The following is a 16,236-nucleotide window of genomic DNA, read 5'->3' as shown; positions in this document are numbered from 1 at the left end:
TGAAGTTACTACTTAATTTTAGTATAGACACCACCCCTGACATAATAGTCCACCTTCTATTTAACTAAATTATTAGAGAGTAGAAAATAGTATCCATTCTGTACTTCCCATGCTTTCTATTCTGTTCCTTGTGATTGACAATTGCTTTGGAGACTAATACTCACTGAACTTTAGAATGAATTTTGAATGCCTGTAACTTTTATTAACATCCTTCAGAACATTTCTCTGTGCTACACTGTTCCTTAAAAAAGAAATAATTGATTAGACGATTTAGGAGATCAAATACTAATGCAGCTTTCACATTGATTAAAATTAGGAAAAAAATAGGGTTTTCATGATTTTCAGCATGCCACACTACAGATATAAATATAAGACAAGCTTATTGACTAACAAACTTAGATTTTTTTTTTTTTTGCGGTACGCGGGCCTCTCACTGTTGTGGCCTCTCCCGTTGCGGAGCACAGGCTCCGGACGCGCAAGCTCAACGGCCATGGCTCACGGGCCCAGCCGCTCCACGGCATGTGGGATCTTCCCGGACCAGGGCACGAACCCGTGTCCCCTGCATCGGCAGGCGGACTCTCAACCACTGTGCCACCAGGGAAGCCCCAAACTTAGATTTAAATAGTAGACAAAGCATGCCATTTTCATATCAACAAAACAAAAAAAGAGTTTTAATCAATTTGAATTTAAGTCACTTTACTCTCTGAGTAAAAAAATGAATTCAGTAAAAATACAATCAAATTTTGTATAAAAATCTGCCAAATGGAAGCTCTTTACTGTGTGACCTTTAGCACAGTTTAACAACCTACAATAAAATCTTACTTTCATTTTCTGTTCTATACATTACTTCATGCATTATCAGCCCCAGAAAATTCTCAGTGACAATAATTTCATTGAAAGTGTCTTAATATAAACTCTATTCAAATTCACTGAATGTCATGTATCATTTGTACAGCCTCTTTCTTGACATTATTTTCAAAATATTGCTTGCACCCAATTCTTCTTTTCTGCACACACTCACATTCATACTACGGCTGTTATAGAAATAGCTAATTTACATATAGATTAAAAATTACCTTGAAGCCCGTTTACACCCTGATGAGTTAAAGACAAAGTAACTCAAAGCTGATAGCTGGCTTCCATTAAATCCAAGTAGTATGACACATTACACTAGTCAAAATATAGGCTTCAGGTTCATGGCTTGGACCCTAAACTGTTAGATGGGATGATGGTAGTTCAGCAAATATAACAAAATTCAGATATTTTATTCAATGCTATTGCAGATTCTGAGACACTATGCCACAAAGCACCTCTTTGCTTATTCTTCACGTTTTATCCAATATGCATTAACAGTAGTCATTTTAAGTCAAATCAGTTAGCAGGCCACTGGCAATCTAGCCAATTTTGATTAGACTTGAGGAAAGAATGTTCTTTCAAAATGACTAAGAAGTTTAAAGTATGACTAACTGTCTAGTTTGATAGCGTTGGCTGCTTGTCCATCTACTGGACTTCAGAGAAGCATTAGGTGATTGCTGCCTAATAGGACAATTCTTCTACCACTTCCAGTAAGAAGTTAAACTCTTAAACACATAGATTATTGTCAGGAAAAGCTGAAAGGCCATGTAGAGTTGAGATCAGAATTGGTATCAAGGAAAGCCACCTGAATAAGCCTATGCATCAGCAGTAGAGGAGAGAATGAAGGAGACTTGCAGGGAATGGTAGAGTTGAAAGAACACACTGTGCAGTAGACACAGGGCAAGGGAGAAATAAAGACAGAGTGAGATTCAGAGAATGGCAGAGTCCGAGAGAGAACTCCTGAGTTCCCACTGGCTTTCCATCTCTTGGACCAGTGCCCATGAAAGTTGGCCATATTTCCTACCCTGAATTTAGTGATATAACCTTATATTTTTTCCGTGTACTTCTTTTATACTTGAACTGATATGAGTGTGCCTTTTAAGAAAACAAGTGCTGATTACAACACCATGTTAAAAGATGCTTTCAAGATACAGCAGTAAATCAAGTAGCTTATATCTGGAATTAATATAAGGAAAGAAAAAAATGTGTTTTGTAGAAAAAAGAACAACTTCTGAGCATCCTGATAAGGAAGAATTCTCTAACACCCAACATAATGTGCTATTAAAAAACAAACACTAGAGAGTGGTTGAATGAGCTGTGACATGTCCCTATTTCTGGAATATTACGTAACTTTTCAAAAGGAGGAGTTTGATTTACATGTATTGACCTGTGGGAAAAGCCACAAGTTGAAGAGAAATGTGTGTGGCATGACCCATTTTTGTAAAATCAGAGAAAAACCTTGTATTGGTGTGAAGATTTTCATTTGGGTGCATTGCTATGAACATGGAGAAGAATGGGGACATTAAGCTGTTAACATTTATCCTCTTCAGGGTGAGGTGGTGGTGGGAGTGAGGGTCATAGGGAAGGCAAATATTGTTGGGTTTTTCTTTGATACTTTTAGGATTTGGGGGGACTTGTAATAAAAGGCAATAAAAGTATGTATTGCTTTTTAGTTTGAGAGAAAAATCCAATAGAGTAAATAAGAAAGATAACTCAAAAAATAAATAAAAAACAAACACCCTATGTCTGCTGTCTTTTTGTGAGAAAGAATTATATACCTAAAAGTTTTCATCTCTGAGAGCTCCTAAAGAACCCAGGGTAAAGTGACATGTTGGTATTTAAAAGATGGAAAGGTCTTGAAGATGGGTGATGGTGAAGTTTGTTCCATGCTCAGCATTTACACTTTGGTGTTTATTCAAGAGATTTGTCTCCTTCCTCTGTGCTCATCTTACTCCTTTGGCCCAACCATGTATTTCCACCCAGTTCATATGCTGATGATTCTGGCAGTCAACCGTCCCCCTGTCTCCAGTTCTTGTCTTTCTAAATTTTACCACAGAGAGTATTTCTTTTTTTCCCCTTATAAACTAAGACATGTTTTCAGTTTCCAGAAATAAAAGCAACACTACAAAAGAAATTGCAGTGGATCTGGACTACTTCCAGAGCCTAACAAGTTAAACAACTAAGATAAAAAGAAAATTAGACAATGGCTCTTTTCTATCAGAACAACTTTGATCAAATGGCTGTAATACAAATAAGGAGGTATTTATTAGAGGCTAAAATAGACCAAATCACAAAATATGCAAGCAAAATAAACAAAATACAAAGAAATTAAAAAAAATGTACCCAGCAATTCCACTTCCATGTATTTATCCAAGAGAAATAAAAACATATGTCCATACAAAGACTTATACAAGAATATTCGTGGAAGCTTTATGCATAATAGCCAAAAACTGGAAACAACCCAGAAGTCCATCAGTAACAGAATATAAAAACAAACTGCGGCATATCCACACAATGGATAATACTCAAGCAGTAAAAAGGAACGAAGTTCTGATTTATGCAACAAATGAATAATAATATTATGCTGAAAGAAGCCAGACACAAAAGAGAACATACTATATGATTCAGCCTATCTAGAGAAAGCAAATTCTAGATAGGCTGAAATTCTAGAAAAAGCAAAACTAACCTATAGTAACAGAAAGCAGACCAGTAGTTGACTGAGGCTAGGGTCAGGGATAGTGGGGAGAGCTGACCAGAAAGAGGCATGAGGTGGCTTCTTGCAATAATGCGAAGGTCTTGATTAAGACGGCAGTCGCATAGTTGTGTACATTTGCAAAAGGTCACTGAACTGAACACTTTTAAAACTGGTGCATTTTATTGCATATTAATTATACTGCAATAATGTTAATTTTAAAACAATATGTTTATCATAAAGCTGGGCCCCTCCCAATCCATATCATTATAGAGACATCATTGGCCTTCAGTGAAATCACCATTTATGTAAGTGTTCAAACTATTTTTTTTTTGGCGGTACGCGGGCCTCTCACTGTTGTGGCCTCTCCCGTTGCGGAGCACAGGCTCCGGATGCGCAGGCTCAGTGGCCATGGCTCATGGGCCCAGCCGCTCTGCGGCATGTGGGATCCTCCCAGACCGGGGCGCGAACCCGTGTCCCCTGCATCGGCAGGCGGACTCTCAACCACTGCGCCACCAGGGAAGCCCTCAAACTATTTTTTATTTAACATTATATAACATAGATTCCCCATGCATCTACCTAAATTAACTTAGTCATCATCTAATGGAATCTAGTAATTTATTATACTCATATGTCATCGTTAGTTGTATTAGGAAAACATTTACTATCTTCATCTTTATAAAAGACTCATCATTTTTATATAGTTCTCAAGAAAGAAGGATAAAAGTTTGAGAGACCTTGAAGAGAGAAAAAAAGGCATAACTTGCTAGTTATTTTTCTTCTCTGATTTAAACTATTAAGCAGTTCACAGGTATACATATACTTTAGATACATTTTATTGTTTATGACTTAGCTTCTCTGGATGCTTAGTTATGTCTACTTGAAAGCCAAGGACTCATTTTTAAAAAAAGTAAAAGAATGCCCTTGGGGCCGTATCAGCCCATTCTCTCTCCCAGATAGAAATCACTGATGTACATAAGGGTAGAAGCAATCCCATATTCCATCACAGGAATCTCTTCCTGGTCTCCAGGAAACTTCCAAGAAACTGCAATGGCTCAATGATTCATCACCTGATGATAACAGGCATCTATGAATGCCCTACCCCACCATCCACACCACCTAATATGTTAATGAGTCCACCAGGACAAAAATGATCCAAGGTAGCTCTAGTGAAAGAAACTCTTATTTGTGTCAGAAAGCTGCATTCTTCCAAAGTCAGAAGCTTTGGGTCCTTTTTATTCTGATGCAAATTTTCTGTCCTTCTCATGATCTCTCTTATAGCACACGGATTTTTCTCTATATTTTGTGAGGATGTTATTTTTCATCAACCCCAGGTAATTGTCTCAACCGATCTATGATGTTAATAAAATACTTCAGGAACACAGTACGATTATTGATTTTTGGTGGCTGGTATAAAGAACACGGTGGACCACCTGCAGCCAGGACACTGCTGGCTTCAGAATGGCTGAATTCACCTATGGGCCAGGGGTTGGCATGTCGGTCATTGACGCACCTCCTCAAGAGTCCAGGTATGATAACGGCTCCTGCAGTGAAATAATACTGCCCATGTTTTGTATGGTACCTGACAGGTTTTAATTGTCCTGAGTGAACATCTAACAACACCCAGTTCAGAGAATGGTGCTCCTCCAGTACAGTGGCTTCCCCTAAGATAGATTAAAAAACACAGGCCAGTGTTCATAAAATATAAGGCCCAAGTATCTTCTGCCTTAATAGACCTAGCCAGTATAATGCGAAGAACTTAGCCTTCCCTTCAACCTATCCCATTATTTCTGAGATTCTCCAAAGAAGTCTTTCAAATGTACTCCAAGTTAGGACAGTCCCTACTCAGAGCCCCGACTCTCCTTTTTCTGATCCAGTCCCCACCAACCATATCACGTTTCCAGAGTCAGCTAGAAAAACCTCATTAGCCGACTAATTACCCACATTAGCCATTCTGAGAACAGCACTGTCCACACAAAGGATGTCTCTGGATACTCCCAGAGTTTCCAATTAAAGGCAGCTAGAATGAGAAAAGGCAGCTTTCTTCCTTGTCTGTGGTACACTTTGTCACAGAGCTCTGCAGGGCTTGCTGTGCTCAGAATCTCACAAAGTGAGCTCCTGACATTACGTCATTCTTCCATAGTGTTTGAAAACCAGTTCAAGGACCCCGGTCCTGGAAAGGTACCATCCATTCACAGGACCCTCCTAACCCCTCCACCCACTGCCACCTATAGGGTGATGTCTGAATGGTGGTAGGAATGAGGGTTTCTGCACTAGCAACAAGCCAACAGGACTGTAAATAGGTACAATATCAAGGGAGAGACCCAGACTGTTTTTCTCAGTGTGTGGTCCCCAGAAGACCTACAAAGAACGCTTAGGTGCTTATTGACAATACATATTCTTCCTCTGGATTTCACTCCTCAAACACGAAATCAATAATCTGAATAGGTGAACAGTCTTTTTTTTTTTTTTTTTTTTTTTTTGCGGTACGCGAGCCTCTCACTGCTGTGGCCTCTCCCATCGCGGAGCACAGGCTCCGGACGCGCAGGCTCAGCGGCCATGGCTCACGGGCCCAGCCGCTCCGCGGCATGTGGGATCCTCCCGGACCGGGGCACGAACCCGCGTCGCCTGCATCGGCAGGCGGACTCGCAAGCACTGCGCCACCAGGGAAGCCCCAGATTCTTAATTTTTAAACAAGAGCATGAGACGATTTTTACACAGATCTAGGACTAAGAACCATTGCTAGGTAAGCTGAGATAAACACTGGTACAATTTAAACTCCTTGATATGCAAAATGTGGGTATTCTCGTGTATCCTGGAGGTTCTTCCTTAGTAAACAGAATGTGCCAAATCAGCATTATTGACATTTATCTGAAATGGGGGTTGTCAGAGGATGCAGATATTGGAGACCATTAGAAATACCCTCTAGATATCCACAGCCTTCATATAGGTACTTCCCATGAAAGAAGTGAAAGTGCTAGAAATTTTTGAAATGATGATGAGGACAGGGGTATTTAATTTCTGCTTTTAAGGGAAAAATATAAAAATGGCAGAAAAAAATGAGATATATGCTTAATCCTTATTTTTAAATCACTCTATTGACATAAAGACATGTTGACTGTTTAGGAAGATAAAGAATATATTTAATTTGCTTTGCTCTTAGAATTATCGTATTTGGAATATTAAAGAGTACAGTTTATGTAAAGAATAATTATTAATTTACTCAGTGAATTTACCTTCAGTTGATTTAGGGGTACCAATATCATATCTCCATCTCTTTTGGTTAATGATAAGAAAAACTACTATTTACTGAGTCATTACTACCCACCAGTTCTGTATTAAGCAGTACATAGGCCATGTGTGAGAAAAGAGTGTGAAAAGTATTTTTTTAAATACATAAGAAAAAGTTATGTTTTCAAAACTTAGTAGCTTCCATGGTGTTAAGAGCTATAGAAACTATTCATGTCCCGAAAAGCAAATAAGAGGGGGGGAATAAAAGACAATCTATTGAATTCAACATTTGTCAATTGTAGCTTAATCTAACCCAGTGATTCTCAAACCTGATATGATTTCTGGCCCTCATCACTGGAGTTCCTGATTCTGGGGTTCTGAGGTGAGGCTAGAGCATTTGCATTTCTAAATTCCCAGGTAATACTGACACACAATTTGAGAACTATTGGTCTAACTAGTTTCATTTCTTCAGCTGTAGCTGATCCCTTACCCTTGTCCCAACGTTGCTGGAGGTGTATGATGGGCACACCACCAGATGCATCCTGGAACTAAGCCCTAATGTCTTTCTGTTTCTGTAACAGTTTTTGTCTGTTTGTGACGAGAAAGGGAAAGGATGCTGATTTTAAAAGTATATTTTGTTCATGTTAGAAATATTGGAGAAAAACAAAAAAAATGATCTTGTAAAAACTGAAAGTACGTTTCCAAAACTGTCTTCAGTGTGCACCTGGCTCTGTAATCCAATCAAATGCAGAGCTTGCTTTGCTTATATTTCTGCTGTTGAAATTAGCTACAAAAGATTAGCAGAATCATAAAATGGCTGACAATAAAATGTGCCTTGTTTCTTAATTTTTTTGCTTTCCTTTGCACTTTTCAACAAAAGATGTACCTTGAATCTCCAATATACTTTCCCCCCAGGGTATATGGTAAAAAGTTATCTTATTCAGCTGCAGTGTCTCTTGAAGAAATTGGCTTTACAACCACAAGGAGTTCTGTAGGATTCATCACCCTCAAGTATCAGTCCTTACACTTCTGAAGACTTAATGATCCCCAATTACTAATTTTCTTAAAGAGCTTCACTGTTTTCTAGTAAAAAAGTTTATTACCATTTCACAAACAAAGAATTTCAATCCAAACTTTATGTGGGTCTATTGTTTCTTGCATCCTTTCCTTCTGGAAGGCAGCTGCTACAAGAAAAAGATTCCTTATCTTTTGTAATATTTTTTCTCTTCTCTAGAAATTTTCAAGAGGGATTAGCACCATGACATCAAGAAGCAAATGTGAACGTGGAATGCACAACTCATTAGAGTCATGGAATACTTGTCTATCATGATTTCTCTTGTTGTATTCATTTTATTTACATCATTAATCAACAAATATAGCTGATCCTTAATAATCAAGGGACGTTATAATAATATTGGTGGCTGTTTCCATAAAGAAAAAAAAAATCTGTCACTTTGTGTTAAAGAACTGCAACAATTAATAGGAACAAAAGCTGATTAAAACAAACACCTGATTTTAGGTTTCAGAGCCCAAGCAGAGTAAGGAAGATCAGCACAGTGGTGTGGCTCAGACTGGATTGTTGAAGCATGAGGAAGTTGATGAGGGTGCCCATGGTTTGGGCAGGGGGAGGGGTGGTGGGTAACGGCAGCCCAGCTAGGGATGTCAGAGCCTGTGTTGGGTAAGAAGGGTGCCTCCATGGGATACTGCAGCAACAATGGTAGACTGGTCAGATATAGGATAACTGATCAGACAATATTGAAGGCTAATGGGAGCCAGTTTCTCACTGTTGAAGAAGGGAGTTACAAATATGTAAAGGCAAAAACTAAAACTTTGTAGTATTGGATTGAAATTGGAGGTATAGGTGCAAACTCATGATTTTTAATATAGAAATGGAAACATAGATGTAAATGTGAGGACAGATAGACAGAAAGACAAATACTCCCTAGCTCTGACCACTTAGAGGGCCTCAGAGCAGCAATCCCCAATACCAAGGAGAACAACTAGCTTCCAGATCTGGGTTTCTATATGCCTTTCTCTGTTGGTCCAGGGCTCCTTGGAGTAATGGGTGATTTCAGCATTGGGGCAAGGAAAGTACTTGAGCCAGTGTTACCTGTTCCCAAAAGTAAGGAAGCACTCAAAGAATGATGGAGATATGTCAAAAGAACACAGAAGCCATTTCGAAGGGATTTCCAATGGTTAAGTATGGGATAATTTAAGCATCAAAATAAATAAGTATAGTAATGGATTATAATCCATTGAATTTAATCAGAAACCATAAGTCCATACTGAATAAATTTGTTGACTGAAGTGTGGAGAGTAATGGGATAGTTTTCAAGTAACTCTCCACAAAACACTTATTAATTTCAAAAAGACTAACTTTACAGCAGAGAAGCCCTAGCAGATTATCTTTTAATTCAAATGACCAAAGTGAACATAAATAATGGGGCAAATTGAAATCATGAGCTGCCAGACACAATGCAATGAGAACAATTCAAAATCATACCTGTAATATCATGGAAAAATATTCTTAACTTTATTATAATCATGATGAAATATCAAACAAACCCAAATTGAGGAGTATTCTACAAAGTAATCTTCAAAAGCATCAAGGTCCTTGTGGCAGACAGACCCTAAAGTGAACACCAATAATCTCTGCTTCTTGGTGTTCATGCCTTTGTGCAATCCTATCCCTCGCGTTTGAGCAAAACCAGTAGGATACAGCAAAGGTGATGGGATGTCCCTCCCATGATTACATTACAGTACGTATAAGACTCCATCACACCAGCAGAGTCTCAGCTTCACTGTCCTTGAAAGAGGAAGCTGCCATGAAGTGGTCATGCTGAAAAAACCCACATGGCAAGAAACTGCAGGAGCTAAGGGTGGCCTCCATTAATAATGGAAGTCCTGCAGCAGCAAGGAAATGAATTCTTCCAGCAATGTGAAGGAGCTATGAAGCAGATCTTCCCCCAGTCAAGCCTCTGATGAGACCACAGCACTGGCTGACATGTGAATTGCAGCCTGGTGAGACCCTGAAGCTAAGTCCTTTCTGGACTCCTGACCTCTAGAGACTGAGATAATAAATGTGTGTTGCTTCAAGCTGCTAATTTGTGTTAATTTTTTAGGCAGCATAGAAAACTAAGACAGTAATTAAAGTCGATAAAAGACCGAGAAACTCTTCCAGACTAAAGGAGACAAAAGAACTATTACTACAACAAAATGCAATGCATGATTCTGAACTGGATCCTTCTGGGCATTACTGGGACAACTGGGAAAACTTGAACATCGCTTGAGAATTAGATGGTAGAAGTATATCAGTGTTATTTTCCTAATTTTGACGAATGTTTTACAGTTATTTAGGAGACTATCCTTGTTAGTGAAAATACTAATAGTAAACAAACAGGACTTCCCCGGTGGCGCAGTGATTGAGAATCCGCCTGCCAATGCAGGGGACACAGGTTCAGTCCCTGGTCGGGGAAGATCCCACATGCCGCAGAGCAACTAAGCCTATGCACCACAAGTACTGAGCCCTCATGCCACAACTACTGAAGCCCACGTGCCTAGAGCCCGTGCTCTGCAACAGGAGAAGCCACCACTATGAGAAGCCCGCCCACCGCAATGAAGAGTAGCCCCTGCTCGCCGCAACTAGAGAAAGCCTGTGCAGCAACGAAGACCCAGCACAGCCAAAAAATAAATAAATTTATTTTAAAAAAATAGTAAACACTTTGAGTATAAATACTTTGTATATATATATATTTTTTTTTTGCGGTATGCGGGCCTCTCACTGTTGTGGCCTCTCCCGTTGCAGAGCACGGGCTCTGGCCGCGCAGGCTCAGCAGCCATGGCTCACGGGCCTAGCTGCTCCGCGGCATGTGCGATCCTCCCGGACCGGGGCACGAACCCGTGTCCCCTGCACTGGCAGGCGGACTCTCAACCACTGCGCCACCAGGGAAGCCCCTGCATACTTTGAATTACTAAATAACTTGAACACTAAAGTATACTAAAGTATTCAAAGATGATGATGCGGCTTCAGGTTGGCAACTTACAAATGGTTCAGGGAAAAAAAGTTACTTATATTCACAACCATTTTTTAAATTTAAGATTGTTACAAAAAATATTTCAAAAACAAGCAAAAAAACTGTTCCTACCTAGTCTTCTCCATCCCAACAAATGACATTTCTATTTTCCCATTTGCTCGGGTCCAGAACCCACATCTTTTGCCTGTTTTGTTTCAATAGACTCTTAACTGTTTTCCCTGTTCACTCTTGCTCTACAACTCCCCTCCTCCCACCCCCATGTCAATTCTCTACACAGTAGCCAGGACGATGTTTCAAAATTTAATTCAGATCCTGTCAAGCCCCTGCTCAAAATCTCCAATGGCTGCCGATGGCACTCCTTTTCATGGACTACACCTCTTCCTGATCTGGCCTCTGCTCACCTCTGACACACCTCTTACCACTCTCCTTCATCACTCCACTTCCATCCTTAACAGCCTTCTTGTTGCTTCTTGAGCTCAAGTTTCTGCCCTTCCTGTTCTCTCTGTTTTGGTTCCCTCAGGCAGCAACATGGCTTACTCCTTCCCATCAATCTGGTTTTTATCCAATGCCACATCCTCAGAGAACTCTTCTTTGACCATCATATTAAAAATGCACCCTCCTCAGTGGTTAAGAATCCTCCTGCCAATTCAGGGGACACGGGTTTGAGCCTTGGTCCGGGAATATCCCACATGCCACGGAACAACTAAGCCCTTGCGCCACAACTACTGAGCCTGTGCTCTAGAGCCCGTGAGCCACAACTACTGAGCCCACGTGCCACAACTCCTGAAGCCTTCACACTTAGAGCCCATGCTCTGCAACAAGAGAAGCCACTGCAATGAGAAGCCCGTGCACCGCAACGAAAAGTAGCTCCTGCTCACCGAAACTGGAGAAAGCCTGCACAGCAATGAGGACCCAATGCAACCAAAAATAAATAAATTTAAAAAAAAATTTTTTTAAATGCACCCTCCTTCCCATCATAACGTACAATTATCCCTCATCCCACTTTATTTTTCTTTGTGGTACTTATCACTACCTGAGATTAAATTATTTGTTTACTTGTTTATTATGTCTCCTCTGTGAGGGCAAGGTCTCTTAATCTCTGAATCTCCAGGATTAGACTGTTCCCTGATGAATGAATGAACACAGCAATACCAATATTCAGATGCTGAGTTGTCAGCTAGGTTTACTCACTAGTTGCATGATTTTGCCCACAAGCCTCGCCGCAGTACTTATGGCTCAAGTTCCTGTCTCAGAAAAATAAATTACTTCATGTGCAGAAACTCTAGGACCATCCAAAGTAGGCAGAACTATAACCCTTAAATTACAAGAACCCATTCAACTTCACCTTTGTCTATCCTAGAGAAAGCCACCCACGTAACCCTGATGTATTTTGTAGCAGGTCTGTCTCTCCTGTTTTATGTGATAAATCAGAGTTTCTAAACCTTGGCATTTTTGACATTTTGGGCCAGATCACTGTTGTAGAGGGCTGTCCTATGCATTATAGGATATTTAGCAGCAGTCCTGGCCTCTACTCACTAGATGCCAGTAGCACCTTCCCAGTCGTGACAACCAAAAATGTCTCCAGACATTGCCAAATGTCCCCTGGAAGGCAAAAATCACCCCTAGTTGAGAGCCACTGATCTGGAATAGAAGAGTGGTATTTAACCCTGGTAGAACATTAGCAGAACCTGAGAGTCTTTTAAAACCACTGATTCCCTGGCCCCATCTGCAAAGAGTCTGCTTTAATTGGTCTGGGGTGGAGCTTAGGCACTAGTATTTTGTAAAAGCTTTTTATCTGTTTTTCAGATGCAGCTAGGGCTGAGAACCATTGAGCTAGACTTGGGGAGAAAAAGACAAATACTATCAATTTATTCAAAAGGATCACTCTTAAAACATGGGACAGGGCTCAGGGCTGAGTTCACAGAGGTGGATCAAATGTCCTCAACTGCTGAAAAGCCTAGGCGACTAGGTTTGGCAGATCACATCCACTCACCCCAATATAATGTGTTTTAGCTGCACTTTTTTTTTTTTGGCAGTCTTAGAATTTTATGCTGTGGTTATATTAATAAGGTTGCAAGACAGAAAAAGGAACAGAAACAAGAACTGAGAAATTTCAGAACTCCTGATTTTTTTAAAATTTTCTTTGTCATTAAAAAAAAAAAAAAGGAAGTTTTCATTTGCTGGTTCCTTTTTCACTTTTTAAAAGCCTTCTCTTATGCTTGTCTTTTGAGATTGCCAATTATTGCTTGGGAACATTAGCAGTTCCTCAAATATTTGAAAATAGTATCATGACTGCCTTTCCTAAATCTTATACAGAGTGGGCAGTAAAGAGTTACAGGTCAGCCTGCTGCCCTGCTCTGGAGTTCCAAGGCAGGCAAGTCTTTGCTTCCGCAAGCTCTTCTGAGAGAGACAACCTAGAGGCAGTCTAAAGAAAGGCTTTTCTTTGCTTACTGAGCCTGATCTTCCTGGAAAAGTTCCACAAGGCATAACACAACCCTCTGACTGTGCAAATGGAATGTGTGGTCAGAGTATGCAAACTGAGTGCAGAGACAGGTCGTACCAAGAGGGCCTTTAGCATTAGTGATGCTTACTAATGGCTGAGCTGAGGCCACATTGCTATCTGTCCTACAATAGTTGAACAATCCTTGTATTTTTTTATAATGTCACTAAGTCCTGTTGAAATAAATGCTAGGTAAGGAACTATGACTTATAATAAGGAGTGATTGCCAATATGCTCACCAGTGTTCAAGGAGCAGTGCTGCTGATTAGCCCTGCTGTATCATTTACACTAAAGCTCTCAGGTGAACGCTTGCACGTGGATGATACTTTCCTTTCTTTTCTGCTGTAGAAAACCTACAACATCCACCTTCATTCCACCACTGGAAAGAATTCTCAAATGAAAACTTAGATTGCAAGGATCTTCTTTGGGACTCATTCCCTTGTTTCTCAATGCAATAAAAATAAGCCCAGCAGAATAAGGAAGTAAATGCAGTGAGGTATGAGCCAGACAACATGGAGTGAGGGCAGCCTAGGGCACAGGGAGCTGTCTTGGGGAAAGCTAGGACAGCAGAGATGCCAGAGACCACTGCCAATGCCTGATGTGCAGTCACAGGAGAGATGTGTAGCAGGAGAGAGAAATTAAAGAAAAGAAAGAATGAGTGTATTATGAAAGTCAGGGGACAAATTCAATCATAAGGATTTGGAGCCAACAGGGCAAAGCCCAAGTAATGAAATACTGGAGATAATCAGTAAAGTGAGTCATACTCACTAGTATGAGGAAACGGGTTTTCTTAAATGCCTACTCTCACTCTTTCTGGAACCTAGCACCTCTGGTACTAAGATAATTAAATGGGGACCATTTGTAATATAACTCAACCCTGAAGGAAACACTCTTTTAGCACAATGAGCTGGAGATTACTCTTCATGGTCTAGAAGAACTTCTGGTTTGTTAGATATTTCAATACTGCCCTAAAGCCCACAAGAGGTGCCACTCCTCTGTGCCCTGTGCTTTACAGAGCCTGGCATATCACAGACGTAAACAAATACATTTATCAAAGAACACATATGTGCCTCTGTCACTTGGGATCCAATGCTCAGCACTGGCACAGCACAACTGACAACCACAAGATCTGTTTTCACGACTCACACCATTCAGGCCCCAGAGAGATGCTTCTCCACATATCTTGCCCTATGACTTCAACACCAAAGGCAAATGTACCTGAATTCTGTGAATTGTGCAGGTTGAAATCAGATACAAACATTGATTTAGATGGGGAATGTTTGAATGGCAGAAGCGCTTAAGTAAGGGAAAAGACAAATTAACTTGTCAAATCCTTCCTCTCAGATAATGTGAATGCAATAGATTCCTGCATAATGAAATATAGTTTCCCAAGAGTGACATGCATCTATTTTTTTTTTTTTTTTGCTTCTCTTCATGTTCCGATTCATAGTTCTGGAGGTACTTATGAATTAGATCAGTTTTTGAAAATTAAACGTGGTTGCTTAAGAACATTTTGCAATATTGAACATTTCATATTAGTCTTAAATTCATGTATATGTAAGCTCAGATGTAATGGGATTTAAGTATTAGCAATTAGGTGGAAATTGAACATGAGAAGTGCAGAAACTTTTATTATCATGAAAATACTTAAGATTTTATTAAATTTATAATAAACTAAAAATCCAAAACTTTAATTATATTTAAATTTTTACATTATAATTTGTATGTTTTCTTTTCATGTAAAATTTTGATAGGATTATCAAATATTTAGTAAATATTACTGGAAAGGTTTTTGAAAATGAAATTTTATTTTTAAAATTTTACTTTAATTTAAATTTTAGATGAAAATGTTTCTAAATTTTTTACAGTTTAAATGTAATTAATTGTGTTTAAGAGTTCGATCCTTTACCATTAGCTTTCTATTGCTACTATAACAAATTACCACAGCTTGTGGCTTAAAACAATACAAATTTATCATCTTACCCTTTTGTAGGCCAGAAATCCAGCGTGGCTTAATTCGAGGACTGCGTTCCTTTCTGGAGGCTCTAGGGGAGAATCCATTTCTTGCCTTTTCCTTGGTTCGTGGCAGCCTTCCCCCCATCTTCAAAGTTAGCAATAGCAGAGTGATTCCTCACCACATTTTTCTTTTTCTGACCCTTATTCTGTGTCCTCATTTCTCTCTCTCTCTCTTCCTCCCTCTCCTTCTCTCTCCCTCTCCCCTCTCCCCCACACCCTCTCTCTCTTGCTCCCTCTTGCTCCCTCTTGCTCCCTCTTGCTCCCTCACTCCCTCTCTCTCTGAGAAAGCTGGGAAAGGTTCTCCAATTTTAAGGATGGGAGTGATTAGATTGCGCCCACCTGGATAATACAGGCTAATCTCCCCATCTGAAGACCCTTAACCTTAATCACACATGCAAAGTCCCTTTCACCATAAAAAAGGGTCCGAGGTTTAGACATGGAGATCTTTAGGGGATAATTATTCTACCTACCACAATAACTGAGAATGAGTACAAGATTATAACAGCAATAGAACATGAAGCTCAAAAAGAAAAAAGGTGAAGAGAAAATTGAAAATCTTGAAAGAGACAGCCTGCTTAAATTTTTAAAAACTAAAAACAATGGGAGTGAACAGACATCTGTTGAGCATGACACACTTAAAATTTGTGAACAGGGCATTACAAATTTCTTATGTAATGGAAATTTAATTACTGATCTAAACAATAAAAATAAGCAAGCGAATTATTTACACTGAATTCATGACATGAAAAGGTCAAACGAAATTCCAACAACTTCACATTCTTAACTAAATGAGGACTAATTATCAATCCAAACAATGAGACTATATGGGAGTCTCCATTTGCACTTTTGCTGGGAATCTGGAAATATTAGGGGTAGGTCAGCTTCACCTTGAGACCAGACCCTTTCCC

This window comes from Grampus griseus, assembly GCF_964374135.1.
Source record: "Grampus griseus genome assembly, chromosome: 6".
In the NCBI taxonomy this organism is placed as follows: Eukaryota; Metazoa; Chordata; class Mammalia; order Artiodactyla; family Delphinidae; genus Grampus; species Grampus griseus.
The sequence above is the reverse complement of the archived record's forward strand: the minus strand, read 5'-3'. Positions refer to the sequence as shown.